This window comes from Alligator sinensis, unplaced genomic scaffold, assembly GCF_000455745.1.
Source record: "Alligator sinensis unplaced genomic scaffold, ASM45574v1 scaffold519_1, whole genome shotgun sequence".
NCBI classification, from domain to species: domain Eukaryota; kingdom Metazoa; phylum Chordata; order Crocodylia; family Alligatoridae; genus Alligator; species Alligator sinensis.
Window position 1 is genome coordinate 170,250 of NW_005842187.1, and position 20,211 is coordinate 190,460.

The 20,211-nt window shown below is 42.3% G+C and overlaps 1 protein-coding gene across 1 annotated transcript in view; it reads left to right on the forward strand.

Moving 5' to 3' along the window:
* The window catches only part of BRINP1 (BMP/retinoic acid inducible neural specific 1), a 93,984-nt gene that overhangs the window by 306 nt on the left and 73,467 nt on the right, over positions 1-20,211 (forward strand). The window contains exon 2 of the mRNA XM_014521147.2: positions 1-36. The gene's annotated coding sequence lies outside the window, so the exon portion shown is untranslated. The remainder of the gene's footprint in view (positions 37-20,211) is intronic.

Here is a 20,211-nt window from a genome sequence, read left to right on the forward strand (position 1 = left end):
GAGCCGATCTCCGCCGAAGAGGAACATTAACATCAGGTAAGGGGGAGACTGCGTTTCCTCTGCATCGAAACCACCCCCCCCCCCCCCCCCCTCCCCACGCCCCCCCCCCCCCCCCTGCCACTCTGCACCTGGGCTCGCTTCTCCCTCCTGCTTTGTGTCCACTTGGCTCGTGTGATTTTTAGACCTGTGGGCAGTTGCATTCCCTCAAGCCTGGAGTCAGGGGCATTGCAAGCACGCACACACGCTCACACACACATACACACACACTCCTCCTCCCCCCCTCCACACACCCAACCAGATACACACACACACACTCCCCCTTGTACCCCCCCACCAGACACACACACACACACACCCCACACCCCCATCACACACACACACACACACATGTTTGTCTTACAGGTTCTGTTTCCCACTCCCTTCTGGGATAGCATGGAGTTCATATGGGGAGTCTATGACAAAAGTCCTGTAACCTATTTGGGGGGTGGGGGGGGGTTGTGCATGCATGTGTGTGTATGCAACTAGCTTGTGGCTACCCAGGGAATTTGCACATGAAGGCGGAGGGGTTGTGGATTGGGGATGTCTCACGCAATGGCATCACGTAGCTCGTGCAAGGTACGTTGTCTAATGCATAGAAGGAAAGGTGCAGCCTTCTAGCTGGGTAAGGGCTGGGGGGTGAGAGGTAAAATGCATGGCTCTACATATATGTCAGAGAATTGATACAACCCAAGACAATGTCCCCAAGGAGATGGTGTCATCTCCACTTAATCCACTGTTCCATTTGTGCAAGTGACAGGCAAATCCTGGAGGAAAAGGAGAGTCTGTCGCTTTAAATCCCACACTGGGTTGATTGCCTCTACTTCTAATGGGAATGGGAAGAAACTGAAATAGAGCAAGGAACAGAGGGAGTTGTGGAGGGGGAGGTGGTGTTGAGGGTGATGGTGAAGGGGGAGAGCTACAGATCGGAGATCTTCAGGAAGAGCTGGAGACTGATGAGAGGCTCAGCTGTGAGGCTGCTTGCTAGATTCTGGGTAAGGAGCTCAACTTTGCCTTTCCCAGCCCGTAGGGAATTAGGAGAGGTAAGGTGAAAGAGCACATCCACCCCCATTACATCATCACCTAGAGGTCCAGCACAGCTTGCATTGGTATGGAAGAGTCAAGACTGGGTTGTGTTTTTTTATTTTTTTTTGGGGCGGCGGGGAAGCAGGGAATCAAGGAAGAAGGGAGGTTGTTTGCCTGGAAATTATTTGGGGGGCTTACTTTTCAGTGGCAGAAGCATTAGAGGGAGCAAAGAAGCTGCAGACAAAATGCTGACAATCTTAATGTATGGATTTAGCCCTGTGATTGACATCTGGAGCAGATGCACTGGGGAGAACAGAATGATTCCCTGTGTTTTAGCCTGGTTCTCCATCTAAGTATATAATATTAATTCATTAATGGTAGTTGAGCTGCTTTTGGAGGAGTTGCAAGAGAAGTCTCAGGTTCTGCAAGTAAAGAGGAGATGAGCAAGGCTTTGGTGCAAATGTGCAGATTTATTTTTCTTTTTAAAGATAGATCTGGTCTGCTAGTGACTTTGATCCCCATAGCCTCACACACAAGACACTCGGGCATAAAATCTCTTGTTTTCTCTCTCTCTCTCACATGCAGACACAAACTACACAATCATGGACACATGCAGTTCCCCCTATGAATGCACACACAGTTCTCTCTCTCTCTATCTCTCTCACACACACACACACACACACACCCCCAACCAATTCTGGACTCTTACAATTTTCCCTATGTCCTCTCACACAATGTTGGTCTTTCACATGCGCATTGCACATACATACACTACCAAGAACTATATTATCATTCTCATGGTGCAGATCAAATTGAGAAGCAGTTTTTCCACTCCATCCTTCCTCCTCCCCTGCTGTTTGCAGACCTCTAGATATGTAGTTTTCTTCTATGGCATAGATTGAGCTTTGTTTTCAGTTCTAGTCATGGGTCTGCCTCCAAAGCCCTTTGCATAAAATGTTTGCACCCCCTCCCCTTTTACTGCTCTTTCCATGACCTCAGCACTCAGCAATTACTTTGCTACAGGAAAGGCAGACCAGCTTCAGCCATAGGTGCAGAGTGAATTGCATCTGAGAGGCAACAATCCTGCACCCTACAGGCTCCTGGCTGGAGCTGGAGTCTGTGGGAATGGTGAACAGGTATCACACATGCTCTGCTCTACTTGTGTTGCATTTATTTTTGACTCAGCATGTATGTGGATGAGAGAGAATCTGGGAGAACATGTCAGTGTGTGCATAAGATACCTGCACTCAAGTTTCAGGGTCCCACTGAGCTCAAGACAAAACCCCTGCAGTCCATCAGAGTGCACTTAGGCACTCCCCATCCCACCCTAGTTCAGGGATGAACTCACTGGTCAGGTATTTGTAGGGAAGATGATGTCACTGGTTTAAGATACACTAACCACCATCTCCCTCCGTCCCCCTCCTTTGCCTACCATTCCAAGGACCTAGTTAAGAGGTTGTGTAAGCCCCTAGGGCAGGAATCTAATGAACCAGCTGACTGCCCTGTTAAAATTTAGGATTTCATGGATGCACTAAGACATGCATCGCTGCAACTAAGAGCTGCTCCCAAGAGAGATTGAGAAGGGTTTATCCATACTCTCCCCTACCCCCACTCATCCAGTGTTTAATATCTTGGAAGTACTCATATGGCCCAGCAGAGCAGAGATGGTGAATGGTGGGTGGCACTGAACATGCCCATGAATGGTTATTATTGATTACTGATTATTATCTTTCCTGTGCTTTATGGTCTATAAAACACAGGGTCAAATTCTGTTGTCTTTGCTCAGGCAAAACTCCCATCACCGTCACCATGAGCATCACTTGAGCATTGCAGGAATTGGCTCAGACAAAAAAGCATATGTGCTCATGTGTGCCTATGTCCAGAAATAGATTTGGATTTCTAGAGTTTATCTGGGCATGTGCGTACATTGTATATTTACATCTGATGCAACAGGGCTGAGAAATTTATGCTGAAAGAACAACAAAAAATGGATTTCTATAAAACATCAAAAGAGGCTGTCAAGGGAGGAGAAGTGTACACAAACAAACCCCCATGCAAAAATCAAACTTCCTAGAGTCAAATAAAATAAAAATCAAGGAGCTAGCCAATATTCAGGACAGAAAAAAAGAAAAAGAAAGCACTCAGCAGCATATATGGATCTAATTTCCCGTATGTGTGGATGGGAGGCACAAGTCTATTTGCAATGCAAAATCTTTCTGGTATTACTGAAAATGTTTCCCAGCTCAGAGCCCCTGCACTGGTATCTTCATTTGTACCAGGAGGCTGTGTCACAAGATAGGATTGCGACTCCCAGAAGGGGGAGCTCTGACTCCATTCCAGTTGGTCAGGGCCTGCTTTGCAAAGCAGGAGTTCAGCTGGCTGCAAAGCAGTGAAGCTCTCATGTAGTTTAGACAGTACAGCGCTTCCCTAGAATGGATCTGGTGTGATGCAGGCAAAGAGCTGCATACATTGCCTTTCTCTCAGTGGAACTTCAAGTCTTGGTATCATTGCAGCCAATAGTCAATAATAATATTGGTGACTGATAATAGTAAATAACAGCATACCTCTTGTCTCAAAGGATCCCAGGTGCACTTAACAGGCCCTGGGCCAGGCCCTTAGCTGGTATAAATCAGCAGAGCTCAAAAGTAGGTAATGGAGGTCTGCTGAGGATCCGGACCTGTACTGAAATCCCTCACCCGGTGATGAAATGCAGCCACTTCTGGGCCACAGATTTTAAAAGGGGAAGTGGAAAATAGCATCTTACATTGGAAGTACAGGGATGAAGTTAGGCAAGCAGGATGTAATTATCCACTTGATCAGCAGGCCTACACTTGCCAGAGTGCTGTGGGCCCTTAAAATCTGGGGGACTGTGCCCTAGAGCATCCCAGACCATGCAGAAAGGCCTCCTGAGGGTTTAGCAATTAAGCCTGCCTTTTGCTGGAAAGGGAAAAGATCTATGCATGGCAAGTCTTGGCCCTGAATGGATTTATAGGCCACAATCTGCTCTTGTGGTTTTATACCTTTGAAAAATGGCTCCTCCTCCAAGTATTATATTGATGCATTGCTTAGCTCAGAGGAAAGAGCACCTCCTGTGTCATGTTAGCTATTTTCTACAGTGCTCTGAGGTTTCCACTGAGGTCTTCAACATGACTATCTACCAGACTCAGTGTTGCTCTGCTTGTGAGGTGTGACAAGAACACAGGTCACTCTAGCAGGCCAAGGGGTTGTAACTTTGGCAAAAACCCAAAACCCTGTCAGCAGGGCCTGGGAAAGAACATCAGCCTTATCCCTTGGCTTCCTCTGCTGAGGCTGAATTGAGTGTCTACAGAATTAGTCTGAGTTAAGCTGATGACTTCAGCCTGGCATATGAGAACCAGAGAGAAATAGCTGCTGACGTCATCTCCAGACGTGTTGGTCGGCGCTGTGCCCTTTCAGTTGAGGATGAATGCCAGTATAACTGGAAAAAAGAATAAGGAGATGATTCAAGGCCCATTAAAGTCAATGGGAAGATTCCCATTTAGTTCAGTTGTCCCTGGAACAGAAGTTAACAGGCTGGAATAAATTGTGACATATTTCTATGAAGAGTGGATGGGAATATGGACTGGGGTTTCCTTGATATGTGGGCTGATACAGCCTACCTACATCTTTGCACTCTGGCCCTGGATGCTATTTCAGGAGATCCCTGCCCCACACTTGATTTCAAAGGAGAGAGGGGCCTGTTGTTTTTTACTCCAGTAGGCTGCTCGGATCTCACTGCTGCCTGCAAGGTGCAGAAGGCAGGTGATAGAGCTTGCACATGGACTGGTGTTGTGTTTGCTTTGCTCATAGGGCAATTCAGAGAGAAACATTGGGTGATGATGCCAGACTCACACTACACCATGACTGGGTACCGATGTGGGACTTACTAGAACCCTACTGAATTCTGTCGTTAGGACAATAGCTGGGACCTCACTAGGGGCTGCTTCTAACGTCTGGCACCTGAACTCTTATTCACATGATTGATTCTCTTCACTTCAGAGGAACTGCTAATTGTATTGACATCCAAATACCTGTAATAAGAACACCACTAGGTGCTGATTGCAGGGTTGGTCTCCAGACAGTGACTGATGACGAAGTCATGCTGTGTAGCCTTTTCCAGATTTATGCTGTAAGCAGGATAGTGGACAGGTGCCCAGATATCAGGAGTGCCCCTACTGCTTGTTATTCTAAAGGCAAGGACTATGTGCTTTTATTTGGGCAGGGCCTAGCAGTGAATGCTGTTTGCTGGGGCTCTGTGTCCTAGTTAGAGAGGCAGGTAATAGTAATAATACCTTTCTTTCCAAAGGATTACAAGATGCCTCACAAAGCATGTCACTCCTACCTGGAGTGTCATAAAGCCAGCTCTGGGGTGGAACATAGTGCATATTTAGCAGCTACTCAACAGCTTGATGCCAGAAGCAAAAGAGGTCTCTATGCATAAGCAAAATCCTACAAATACAAACCAGCAATTTCATCTGGCTCAAGGTAATAACAACAGGTGATAATAAGGTGATAACACTTGAATAGAGAAAGAAATCATGTCACAATCCATACACATGTGCTCTCCTGTTCTCTACAGTGAAGATGTTCAGGCTATAGTCATCATCCTAGGCAGAGAGTCTCACAGGTCGTACAGCTCTCAGAAAACCAAGAGATCTTCTCAGTCCACTGCCATCTCTCCTTTGCTACCAGGCAGAGGAAGAGAAACAGTCACCATGCAGTAGCAGCATTTGATTCCATCCTTCTAGGTGCACTGTGTTTGGTGGTATGCATTGGTGAATGTGTTTAATCTGTTTATTCTGAACTAGAATAAGACAGAGCCTGGTGTTTTTGACACATATTAGCAGTATTGGCTGCACCCTTATAACATGAAACAGGACAGCCAGTACGTGGAGTAGAGAGAATGAATATGAAAGAGCTAGATCCTCATTTGCTGTCAATCAGCATAGACCCATTGAAGCTAATGGAGCCAAGCCTACTTATACCAGAGGAGGAGCCATCCCTTAGGGTGCGATTTTGAACAACTAGTAATTTGGCCTCTATTCTGGAATCTGCTGTTTTGTGATGCTTAATGATTATGGGTGCAATTTTGGCCTGCAGTGGTGCATGGACACAACTGATACCATTTAGACATCTTTCTGCATATGAGGCAGTTAGACATACCTCAGACATTAGGTACCTTCGCAGTTATTTGTAGCTGCAGTTATGGGTGTTCAGATATGAAGCAAGTTGGGGGATGCTGGATGTAAAAAGAAACATTTCCCAAACTGTGTCCTAACAAGTGCGACCAGTGTGCTTCAGTCACAGTTGCCAAAGTCTGCAAGAACAAACCAGGGTAGTCTGTAGAGGGTTAGTTAGGAAGACACATGGAACAGAAGCTTATCAAAAAGTGTTTAGGGAGCTGAACTGTAATACAAGTGTGAATTCAGGGACTACCGGACAGGTGGGGAGAAGGGGACCAGCTGTTGTAATGATGCTAGCATAGGACGGTTAAGATTAGTAGAATCAATATCAGGAGGGCTGTGAATACTGGAGTGGCAGCATCATTATCAGCACATTATTTAGAACATGTAAATGTTGCGAGAACATAAGTGAAATATCAGAAGCAAGAGAGATGTATACATGGGTATAGACTCACAGGGTTCAGACTACTTGCATGGAGTAAAAGGGTGCTGAGGATGCGTATTAGTTACAGTGATTTGTACTGTTCTGTACTATGGTAGACGTACATAGGGGCTTTTTTATTTGCAATCAGAGATGGTAACTGCAGAGGCTGAAGAGTGCACATGACAGTCTAAGAAAGTCCAGGGCAATAAATAAAACAGATCAGATCTAGTTCATGTGAAGGGAGATAAAATATAAAATAGCAGCAGTGCTGATGAGGGTGTATAATGTATCCTTAAGACAAACAGCTGTTTCTGGAGCTGCTTACGCAGAGACATATTCTTCCAATTTGCTTATGCAAAAAGTCCCCTGGGTTTCATTGTTCTGTTCACGGGAACCATGGAAGCATATCACCCAGGTGTCCATTCACCTAAAAGGAATAAGAAGCTAGGGGAAATTACAGTGGAGAATCATACTCAAATGCTTGGCAAACTGACTTCGAGTATTTTTAAAGATAAAATAACCCAGTTTTAGGTAAATTGAAAAGATATGATTCTGACCCACACCTTGGTAAAGGGCAAGTCATACCACCGATCCTTGTTAGAAATCTTTGACAATGTTAATAAAAATAGTGGATAAAAGGGACTTGGTGATTATAATTTATTTGAGGTCTCATAAATCTGTTGATAAGTTCCATTTTTAGAGACATTAAAGAGAAAAATACCTGAACGTCTCCCATGAATTAAAAGGTAGCCAAGTAGAGCAGTAGAATTTAAAGAGTCATCAAAAGTGTTGAAGATCAGAGGGGAGGGAAGTTAACAATGAGGAAATCAAGTGATCAATATTGGATCAACATTTCTCAGTATTTTACTTTGAGATATGGAAGAGGATATGACCAGAAAAGGGGGTGAAATGTGCTGCTGCTGAAACAAAATCCAGTCTAGTTTAAAGTGGGAGGACTAGGAGCAATTGACAAAAAGATCTAATCAGATAGAGAATCAGACCATGACACTTAATTTGTAGAAATATAAAGTTATTGCACATTGGGAAAAATAATCTTAATTGGTATGATCCTCTGTGGAGAAGACTTGTGTCCAAGGCTAATAGCAGACCCTTAAATCAAAGTTCTGACACTATGGAGTACAGCATAATGGTAAGTGTTATTGATAATGTCTTCACTACATGAATATTCACACAGGCCCTGGTTCAACATATGCAGGCAGATGCTTGAATCTATTTTTATGTATTAAAATCATTAAGACATAGGCTTAATTGTAGGCATGGACTTAAATCTCCTTGACTTCAATGTGCACTAAGAGTTTTGCTGAATTGGGTCTACATTGTTCTCATGGGCTCTGATCCTGGAGTCCAAATCATGGAGGCACATCTCTGCAGACATCCAGAGTCTTGTAGACTTCATAAGGATCTGATTACAGCAGGGAGGCCTGGACATCTTAGAATGCAGCATGTGTATACTTTGGGCCAGGGTGGAAAGATCCACTGGAGTTTGGTGTCTTTGTTCCTCAGTCTTGACTGAGGAAGAGGGAGGGATATTCTCCAGGAATATTATAAAGAATTAGATGTCATCATACATAGAATCAATGGGGATGGATGGCAGATGATGGAAAAATACTTGAGACATTAAAAGGTATAGTAGAAAGTAGCAGAAAACTACATTACATTTGAATTTCATAATATATCTTCAAATCAGTTTATGAATAGTAAGTAAAGAAAGAAAGAAACCAAAAAAAAAATACAAAGATTATATAGCCTAGAAAAGAAGACTAAGCAGGAACATTCAGGTACCTGATATAAAATTATTTGAAGGATAGAGTAAAAAATGTTCAGAAACATTTTTACTTTCTTTGATGGCACAAGAACAAGGGGACACACATCAAAATTAAAGGGCATGGCTTTTCAAGCAAATTAAAATGAAATATTTCTTTCTGCAGTGTATCGTCAAGCTCCACAATTCTCTGCTGTGGGATGACATTGAGATTAAAGTGCAGCTGAATTTGAAATGTGAAGACTGCATAACTTTATGTCAATTAATGGCATTCGCAACTCCGCAATCTAGGAAAATGATAATCAAATTTCAGGCTTCAGAGCATAAGCTGATCATTTTCTGTGGTCAAGAAGGAATTTATCCTTCTGCCTAGCTAGACTATAACACGATTAGCTAGTGACTTGTCTAGCTGTAGGTTGGCTGTGATAGGAAGGGCTCTACCCACTGTCACAGGCAGGATACCGGGCCACATGATCCAACCATCTGATCTAACAGGACAATTCCTACATTGCTCTGTGAGACACTCACAAGGAATTGAACAGGCATTGACTCGGGCCCTAAAATGAGAGAGCTTGTAAATAGTTGAAATGAAGCTCAGCTGCCAATTTCAAATTTCCATGATTAGGTATATTAGAACAAGAGTGGTCAGCCGAGACCAGAGCCCCATGGTACTCAGTGCTCGATGCCCACAAGGACAGTCTCTGTGATGTAGATTTTAAAATGTAAGCAGCCCAGTCAGTTATAGGACTATTTTATAAGCGGGAAATGATGGCACAAAGAAATTAAGGATCCAGTTCAATTGCTATTAAAGTCAACTGGAGTCTTTCCATTAACTTTAGTGGGAGTTGGATCTGGCCTTATGAGACAGATTTCCCAAACGGTCTTGTGTGATGAGCATTGAGCACTCCAGCGTAAATTGCCATAATTATTCCAGAAAGAAGCGCTACCTATTTCTAATTTGTCCTTCAGATATTTTTAAAAAGTGGCATTATGGGACTTCCCCAAGGTTACATGACAGGGAGTCTGTGGTAGAAGCAAGACTCAAACCTATAATTCCAGTCTCAGTTGCACTGTCTTTCCCATCAGAGCCAAAATTCAAGGCACTTATAGCTTGAATCACTTTTTCCCCTTGTCATTGCAACTTTTTTTTTGAAGGCAAGTGTGAATACTGCCACTGTCAAGATGGCACCGAGCATGGGGCATAGAAAGGAACTACAAAGGAGATATGCAATCAGCTGTAGAGACAGATACAGCTGTGAGTGAAACAGGTAAGAGCAGAGGGTTACTTTTCAGAACAGGTGGAAAGGATGAAAGCGAAGCGGCTGCAAAGAAGGCAGTGAGCACAATCAGCCAGTAAGAGAAGTGTGATGAGGGGGATCTGACAGGCAGGAACACAGTTCATTGGTAAGGCAGGTGTAAACATTGAGATAAGCTGCCTTTTAGGGCTGAATTGACTACTCAGCGAATAGGGTAGGAAACAAGGGGGAGATGTGATGGGCAGAAACAAGTCCTTGCTGTCCAGCTGTGAATGATTACTAGGTTTATAGGCCTGGCTGGAAGGATGAGGTCTAACTCAAGAAGGCTTTCCTCATTCAAAGCGTATCAGATAGATTGGGGTGAGAAAGCTGGGATTTGGTAGATTGCAGATAACCCGTGTTACCAAAAGGTTCATTGCTGATGAAGGGGTAAATGAGGACTGGTGGGGGTAATGATGTAAAGGCAGCCAGAATGGGCTTGTGTGCTTTACAAGTATAATCACGGAGCTGTTTTCTCAAAGGGCCAGTAGAGTTGTAGTGACCCCAAACCACGGGGCTAGATTCTCATTTCAGTCCTATAGGTGTTACATGGGAATAAAACCTCAATGGAGTTATCCCAGATTTTCCTCAGGTAAATGAAATCAGAACTCTGCCTCACTTCCTAGTAGCTTGAACGTTTTAAGAATGAAGAGACTGAATGTTAAATATCCAAAAGGCACGTGACTGGCAGGAATCTGCAAGGGGAGGAGGATTTTCTAGGGTTGGAAAATTCAAGTATCCATGAAACTACAGTAAAGGCTTTGATCTCACAGCCGGTGTGCAAAAGAAAGTTATTGATATATTTTGAATCGCAAGGCCTGGGATAGACATAGCCATTGAAATGCTATATAGTTCAAAGGTAGAAAGCATAGCCAGGGCACTGTGATTGTGTTAGAAGACTGCATCATTTTGTAATTAAAGCGAGAGACAAGTCCATTCTATCCCTCATGCGACTGACAATGGGCTGTATGTAACTTTGGGCAAGTTATGTGATGATGCTTAAATCTTTCACAAAGTAGGCTCTAACAGTGTGCGCTTCCAGGTTTGGGTACCAAAGTTCAGGTGTCTAGAAATAGTTTCCAAAAGAGCTTAGAGGCAGTTCTCCAAGATCGCAAGACCTGTTATTATACTTATATTACTAAATGAGCTCAGCTTAAATTTACGCCCTAAACAAAGTTCCAGTGTTCAGAAGGGCCCATCACCTTCATGCACTTGTGTTGATTTCTTTTGAAACGTGGACTCCTATGACCTGATTTTTAGAACAGGTGATCATTCCCAACTCCAGCAGAAACAGTAGGAACTGAGTGTTTCCCAGGACTGTGAAAGGCAGGCCAATAGTATTTTGAGTTGGATATCCATAAATAAATAAGGACATTTTTCAAAGACTGTGCCAAGTTAATGCAGTGGCATAATGGCAGCAGAGATAAATTTCTTCACCTTTGGGTCTGAGTTGGAGCATCTGTGGAATAGGTATCCTCATTTTTACCACTCTCTCATGCATGTAGGGTTATGAGTCTTCACTGATTAATGTACAAAAAAAAAAAAAAAGAAAAGAAAAACGTGCTTTGAGATCCCTGGATGAAAAGCGCTATGTAAGCACCAAATGTTAGTATTATTTCAATGATCAGTAATAGTAGTAAATAATTAGTTAAAAGCTTCCTAAATTTAAAAAGATATCTCTATAAATATAGATATACACAGAGAGATCTATCTATATCTATAGTTAGATATAGATATATTTCCTTCTGCTATAGGATTTTATTGCCGATTTATTTTATTGTGGACAATTTAATTGCCCTAGTCACATTACTTTGTCTTTCCAGGCTACAAACATTGATGAGCCTTATAATTTTTAGCCTGGATAACTAAATTGGTTGAAGGAACTCAAATAAGTTGAAAGTAGCTGCACTGCCTAGCAACTAAAAGTAAGGTTTGGGCATCTATTATGGTCAGCCTGCCACAAAATAAACCTGTCTGGGGCAGCTTACACTCTAAAAAGACAAGACACTACAGGTAATGGGTGGGAGGTGAGACAGAAACAAAGTGACTCACCCGAGGTCACACAGCTGGTCGGTGGCCAACAGATATACAACTCAGTCCTGTTGATTTGTATTCCAGGACCAAAGGCTAATTAACAGCCCCTTTCCTATTTCATAGATTTTTTCACTCCTTCTCTTGCTCTCTCAGCCCATCTATTCCATCTGTCCTCATCTCACTTCATCCCCCTGCTCTCATTCCCTTTCATCCATTTCCCTTTTAGCTCTCTTTTCCCTCTGTTCTGCTCTCTCCTCCTCCTGTGGGTGCTCATTAATGCTCTAGCATGTGTTAATAAAGACCCTTACAAAGAAGGATAAAAGAAGGAGCAAGATGGGAGGAGGGAAAGTGTAGGAGAGAGGGAGGGGATGTAGGAGGAGAAGGAAATGGATCGGTTGATGGCTTTTAACTTATTTCAGTGTCTACCATTAGATTCCACCTGAGGATCTACAGTAAAACGCAGAGCCCCGTTTTGTGAACAGCCACAGCATAGCACCCTGCTCACTATGTTGGTGGACACAGCACATAGCAGAAGTGTAATTAGAAGATTTATGGACTGTATGGACTATAACCCTAGAAGGCTGGGGATTTATCCCTGGGAGTAGATAAAGGACAAAACAGATAAAAGGGTTCAAAGGAAGCGTGAGGGGATTCAAAGCTTTTTTTTTTTTTTTTTTTGGTAGAGCAGGACATGGCGAGAAAAAAAGAACCAGAAGATTCATTATTATGCAGTGAAAGGATATAGAACTTGGCCACATTGTAAATCTATGGGATTTTATTCGTCTGGATGAGTTTCTGCATAGGGACTTCTTCCAACGCTCAAGTAAAATCAGATGCGAGTGTGAATATTCAATCAGACAAGGGTTACGGGCGCTCTCTGCACACTGGGCTTTGCATGCTGGCAGGGATTAGACTACCATCTGGTTTGTACAATGTACATCAAAGGATTAGTACCTGCATCCAAGATGCTACTGGAACTCCTGCCGACTTTCTGAAGTTCTTAAAAATGACAATTTTTTAATAATTATTATTCTTTGGACAATAGATGGATGCAGACAAAAAGATCTGGGTGTTGGGATGAGGGGCGTTTATGGGTCAGACCGATGAAGTGGCTGAAAGATGGAGGTATTTTAAAACTCAGATTGCGCGCATTGCATTTTTGCTTATAGCTGCGTGTAAAAATGTCATGGTTGCCAGGGGGAAGACTGGAGCTAAATTCCTGGTTTTGTGCTTACACAGGTGGAATAAAGGTATTGTCCAGACAAGAATAACAGGTGTGTAAAGAGAAAAAAAGAAGAAAGCTGTTAGGTGTATGTCAGGAGGAGGCTTTTATCTATGGGATAGATGGTCTGTGATCCCTTGGACCATGCTATAGATGGCCTTGTAAGATACAATAAGCAACATTGTCCTTGTCTACTGGCACAGTAACTCAGCCCATTTTCCTTGGGGTGTTCTGACAAGAGATGCACATGTGAGAAGCCTAGTGACAAAGTCATGTTCTCAGTCTGATTCATCCCATCATAAAAGAATTATTTGAATCTTATGCTATGGCTGTGATTGGAGGAGAAGGAGTTTTTTTTCCTGGTTGTGTCTATAATGCTTTCCTGCCCAGCCTAGGACTGTCATTGAGGAAATTAGCCCCAGCAGTCACGTCTGCTCAGTGCATGACCAAGCCCACAAATTAGGCTGTATATATGATTTGAAGCAAAATTTATTACGTGTCACCAGACATGTTCAGGCTCTTTGTCTCTCCTCCTTGGGGCCATGAATGGGAACAAGTGGGTGGGACTATGCTTTTTAATGATGGTCCCCATTTGGCAGGGAGGCATCTGTAGACATGGCCTCATTTTCTAAGTTTGATCACAGGCTGAATGGGAATGAACTGGGGGGAAGTGATTGGTCAGTATTTATCTGTAGCTCAACAGGAAAGCAGCACAGATATATCCTTCTTGATTACTGAGAGAAGATGACTCCCTCTCCTTTCAGTAGGACAAGGCACCAGTTTAATGCAGTGGTCTCTGAAACATAGGACTGGAAATGCTGCCTGGCTCAAGACGACCAGTTTTCTGTTATGACAGGCACCACATCACATCCTCTGCTTCATAAACTTATTGAGGTTCTTCTAAATGGCCCTGCTACTCCCTTTGAAAGGCTGTTCAAGAACAAATTTGGGTCCTTTTTCTTATTTCCAGCCTAAATTCATTTTTGTGCTTGTGCCAACATTGACCTCTAGCTTACATAGTTCTTTTTCCTTCCTGGTGTGTATCTCCCCAATGTGTGAGGGGTGTGTGAGTGGGGGAGAGGGGAGAGTGGTGATTTTTTTTTCAGTCATTTTTTTGCTAGGCTAAATAAGCTATTTTTTTTCTACCAGGCTCTGCCTTCCCCTGATCACTCTAATAGGTTTTCTTTGCCCATGTTTCATTCATCTTTTGGAACATGGGTGACCAGAACAGAACACAATATTTCACTGATACTTTCCTATCTCTGCTTGACATGCCTCTCCTGATTTATCCTCGGACTGCATTTACCCTTTTTTATAGTGGCATCATACTGAGACTGACTTGCACACCCAAGCCTTCTCCATCTCATTCATTTCCAGCTGATGAGGTCCCAAGCTTATGTAGCAGGAGATTCTATTATTAAGCCCCAAGTGCATGACCTTGCATTTTGTGCTATTGTATTTCACTCCATTGCCATTAATCTAGTCCTCAAATTCATCCAGTTCTTTTTGTATGATATCCCAATCCTCCTCTGTATTGACAATGCCACCTAACATTGTGTCATCAGCAAATTTCATCAATACACTCCTAGTATCCATGCCAAGGCCATTAATGAAACATTAAAAAGAAGATTGGTCCCAAGGCTGATTCCCTGAGTAACTCCTTTAGTAGCATCTCTCCAGCCTAAAATATTCCCTTTCAACATTACACATTTCCATCTCCCTCTGAGCTCATTTTTTGCCTACTGTACATTTCCACCATTAACCCTCATCTTCTCCAGCTTAACTAGAAGTTTTCTGTGTCGCTTTGTATCACATTGGCAGTGTTACATGTTCTTTTTTTGTGCCTGATCTACAGGCCAAGTGAATCTGTTCCAGCACGCAGCAAAGACTCTTGCTTTTTAACTCATGCTATAGAAAACATGCTCTTAAGGCCCCTGATTCAGTTCATTACTGTGTTGATGAGGGAGTGATTGTGAGGACCTAGCTCAGAAATAATTTTTAGATGCTGATAGTCAAGCAAATCAGTCTCCTGTTACTAATCTTCTTTGCGAGAGAAGGTTATTGAAAAGGTTGTGGTAAAGCAGTACCATTTCTATTGTGGAGTTCCTCAGCCTTCTCAGACCCCTCTCCTTTGAGTCTGGGCACAGTATAGGGTGTTTGCTCCTCTTTGTGGTCAACAATTTCCTCCTGGCAATGGAGAAAAGGTCAAGTATCCATGCTGATTGTTTTTGATCTGTCAGCAGCTTACAGTTCCTCTGCCAATGAGGGGTCAATGATTTGTAGCATCTGGTAGGGATGGACAGCACGGTCTTGCGGCAGTTCTGTTCTCTCCTGGAGGGCACCACAGGGTGGTAATGAGTAATAGCTCAATTGTCTTTAAGACTCTCTTATACAGGGACCATCATATTCAACTGATTACATGCATGAGTGCTATTGACAGTGGTAGAGGATCAGAGCTGCTGTGTCATTAATCTACTAATGGAAGAGAATGCAATCAGAACACAAGTAAATAAGAAACTTTATCATCAAAACATAGTCTTTCCTTATATATTTACCATTCTTTTAGGACTCAAGAAAAAAAAAAAAGATTGATGGATTTTGTTCAAACTTTCCTGTTATGATTCCCTTAGGCCTGAAGCCAAGCATTCAAAGTTTCAACTAAAGAGGGGAATTTGTTTTGGAAAGTTACAAGCAAGTAGAAACATTAGGTTCTGATGGGACTCCTAGTATAAAACTTAACTACAGTGGCATTCATCATTGGGGGAAAAACTGTAATCTAGAAAGACAGGCCAACTAAAGCCTGAGTTGATCAAATGGGGAACTGTGCCTGCAAAGACAAAGTTTGAGCATCTCTCTGAGGTGAGCTACAAGTGATTGGCACCTCCCCAAACCATGTTTCCCCTTTAAGACCCAAGCATGCAGGGAGTTAGTACTCCAAACCTTTAAAGGGCTTATTCCATCCATTCTAAAGGATAAGTGATCAGGGTCAGATATGGCTGACCCCATGGCTCAGAGAGGTCACCAGCCAATTCATCCTTCCCTTCTAAAAATGTACAGGTGTAGACAGAAGTTTAGGGTGGGATGTGGGCCCTCTCTGTGACAAAGGCAAACATGCTGGCAGCTTAAAGACAGCCTTTATCATATCTTTAACCCTTCTAGTGCTGAGGTGTTGGGTGGGGGAGGAGGGTGGCCATAGCAGCAACATGTCCTCTGAACAGGCACGGCCATCCGTCCTCAGTACCATTGCCTCCCCTGCTTCCCCCAGCCCGGAGATCGTAGTGCCGGAGATCTCATGGCTGCTGCTATGTGTTTTGAGAAGAAGGGATGCTCTGTATTCTTTCTTCCTGCTAATACATCCACACAGTGCCACGCACAATTTAGCCCTTCATGTTGTATTAACACCCTCTCTTTTGTATACATTGTACAGTACACTTACATTTAAAATGGACTCCTTGTCTGCACACAATTCAAGCCCTGCACACAGATGCTGGCAGCACTAAAGAGCATAGATCCCAGTACCAAGACCCTGGTGCCCTCAATCTCTTACTGAACTGCAGTAAACGCACAGGAGCTGTTGGGGACATATTCATCTCTGAAATGAAGGATCAATATAGTCGCCTCATTACAATCTCTGCTCTGAGTTTGCTGCTCTCTCCTTCCCTTTTGCTTCTCTGCTGTCCTTTTTTCCAGCTCTGCTTTCGCCTCCACCTACGCAGACAGGACAATGTAAACTCACTTGTATCAATGTGCCTGTGCTGAGAAGCAGAATCGTGGTGTGGAAATTAAACCAAAAAGATGCAGGGCACAATTTTCAAAACTGCCTAAGTGATTGAGAAGTCTTCTCAGTGAAAGTCAATGGGACTTAAAATCCTTAATCACTTCGACTTATGAAAGTTTTACCGACATATAGATTCTACCCCATAAAACCATGAATACTTTTTACTGAGCAATCAAGCATGTTTCATGCTGTACAAAAGATGATGAGGATGCTGTAAGCTCCTAGATCAGGAACAATAAGGGATGCTTGGAAAATGGAATGCCTGTTTCACAGGAAAGTCTGTTGGTTTTGATATCTTTTTTGTATCCTGAATCAGAAACGTCAAAAGTTTGCTATGAAATTAAAATTCCAAAATAAATTATTCAAGACCATCAACACATGCCATTTAATAACCTTGAAACTATCATAGTGCCGTTTAATATACCTTTGACCTTAAAATAGTTATATTATGTATAAAATCTAATTATATTTATACTAGAACTATTGTATAGAATATATATAATATATTTAAAATATATTATCAAATGAAATTAATATTCAGTACAATAGCAAAGTCAAAACAGAATGAAATGAAATGATAATGTTGAAAAAAAATCTTTTTACTGTATCAAAATGAAACATTTCAGCTTTATTGAAATGGAAAGAGAAAAAAAAATCAAAATGATTTGTTTTGACTTTCTCTCATCATAGAATTTGTCAAAATTTGCATATTCCCAGGGAATGTTTTGATTTCAATGGATGTGCTTTTTTCCAATGGAAAACTCTTCTCTGAAAAAAATTGACCACAAATGTATTTCGGCAAGTTGCACAGTTCAGGTATTGAATTACACCAAGTGCCCAGAAGATGGATTCATCACAGAGCAGACCAAGTTCAAAGGAGAAAACAAATTAAAATCACAGCTAACAATGGGCCTATTATCTGGGTATCAAAACAGCCTAAAGATTAGGCATGTTCAGTTCTGGCTGATTTGGGTCCCGATCAAAAAGTGTAAAAAGGGCTGCACACCTTCTATTACTACACAGTCCATATTGCAGGATCAGTTCTCTAGTTCGGGCCTTTATAAAGAGGGGGGAGTCGCTGTGAAATGTGGATTCCTATTCAGATTCTGAATGTCCTCGGGTTTTTTTCAGATCTTTCACATCTTGTCTTTCATTTGGAGCTTGTTTCATAACAAATTTCCTCTGTTAGATTTGTATTGATAAGTAAAAGGGCAAATGTTTTTCTATATGTCCTTCCTTTGGGGTCTATAACCCATACATTGGCCCTTAAAAGGCAAAGATGAATGCGGCTTGCCAGGTAGATTAGATACCGGCTTCTTGGAGTAATGAAATTAGGGCCACCATGGTCAGAAAGTCTCCCATCTCCCCACCTTTTTAACCTGTTCATCCTTTCAGGTGTATAGAAAATGTAGCAGCTGCTTTTTTCCTCCTAGTAATTAAATAACCCTTTTAAGTCCTAAATTAATCTGAGCTTTTAATTTAATGCGCAGTTCAGTTTTAAGGGTTAATATGATATCGTACTAGACATTTGCAATTAGACCTAAACCGAGTCTTATTGATTTCAATGGGCTTTAAATCAGACCGTGTAATACTGAAAGCAGTAATTTAAGCAGTGTGGGCCTGTGGTTAGAAAAGGAAACTGGCCGTCAGTATTTCTGGCTTCTATTTCAGACTCTGCTGCCGCAGCGGTGTTATTTTGTACAAGTCATTAAGACCCAGCTCTTCAGACTGGGGTGATTAACACCAGGAACCTCTGTCAGTATATAGGCACCTAAGTGAATGACTCGAATTCCAAAGATGTCAAGAATTGGTATCTCCCAGAGAGGCAAATGTTGTAGAGGAATCTTTATCTACTGTATTTACTTCATTACGATTATTCATATGAGTAAGTGCTCACCAATGAGAAATGGCTCCGCACTGTAGTCCTCTGCATTACTATATCTTCATCTACAAAATGAAGCTTAATGCTACTTGTATGCTCAGGTAGATGGGTATTTTTTCCCTAGCAAATCGTAAATGTGCCAAAAAAATGAAACGTCAGTCATTCTAAAACAATATGCAAATTATGGTTGCCGACGTCAAAATTTCCAGATGGGAAAAATGAGGGAGAGGATATATTAAAAAGGGGATGGTTGTAGTTTTTTTCCTTCTTCCCCCAAACGCTCAGAGAGAGAGAACTCACTGAAGTCTAGACAACTGTGGTTCAAGTACCCTTGTCCGATTGACAGAATTTGACCCATGTCTCCTCCTATACAGGAAAGTGCCTTAACCAGCTTAATACAGGGTCTTCTCGGATGGGGCTACCTCAGTCCCTCCCTGTTGGAGTTGTTCCACTTTGCATAAAATACATAGTCTTTTACTCAGAGAGTGAGAAAGAAGGTCCCTTTAGCTTGGTAGTTTGGCAGCTCTTGTGGAAGGTGGACGTCCAGGCTCCATGTATCAGTGAATGTTTGCTTATAAAAGTAAAACAATATTAACAGGAGAGACTGACAGTGATTCCCCACCCCAGAATATACTATAGCCTGGTGATTAGGTACTGCGCTGAAATGTGGAAGATAAAGGTTCATATCCCCTCAAAGAGGGGAAGGAGTTGAACCACGGGGTCGACCACATGGAGTCTGCCCTGAGCTCTTGGATGCAGGAGGAGGAATTCTCCTTGTCTGCCAGTGTTGTGAACTTAGATTTTGTTTCCTTGATTTTTTCTTCCCAGTGCTTGAAGTGACAATACTTTGTTCAGGGTTTGAATGGAAAGTTTCCAGTTGAATTAATTGTAATGTTGGGGTTTTTTGAAGGTAAAATATTTTATGTTCTATTTTACCTGAACAGAATTTTTTTCTCATTAAAGCCGCTGCACTATGAAATCAGTGCATGGCTGTACTTGCATGGTCTCCATTACTGTACTATCCAAGTGCCTTACAGTCTTTAACGTAGTCAGCTGTACAGTACCCTTCTGAGGAGGGGAGAGCAATGTTTTCCTTTTACAGATGAGGCTTGAAGTACAGAGAGGATATTGCCCAGGGCCATATAGAAAGCTTGTGACCCAGTAAGCGGTTTAACTGTGGTCTCCCGAGTCCTAGCCCAATGGCCTATCCATCACACCATTGTACCTAAACACTGACAGTATTTCTATATAGACGCGTTGCAGCCCTTGATGTAAAATACACAATGCCTGTTGCAGTCAATCAATGCTGATCAATACTCCCTGGAATATTGAGCGTGGACCCATAACACTTAATTGCCTAGTCCGCATGGACTAAAATATGCCTGTGTTCCTTCTGTGGAAGGTCTCAATTAAAAAAAGAATTTAAAATTCCTCATCTCATTTCATGAATGACTGACAAAACTATTGAATAAAGGTAGTGGCTGCAGTAGTCCTTGAGTCTAAATGCATATGGAAACTTCATAGCCATTG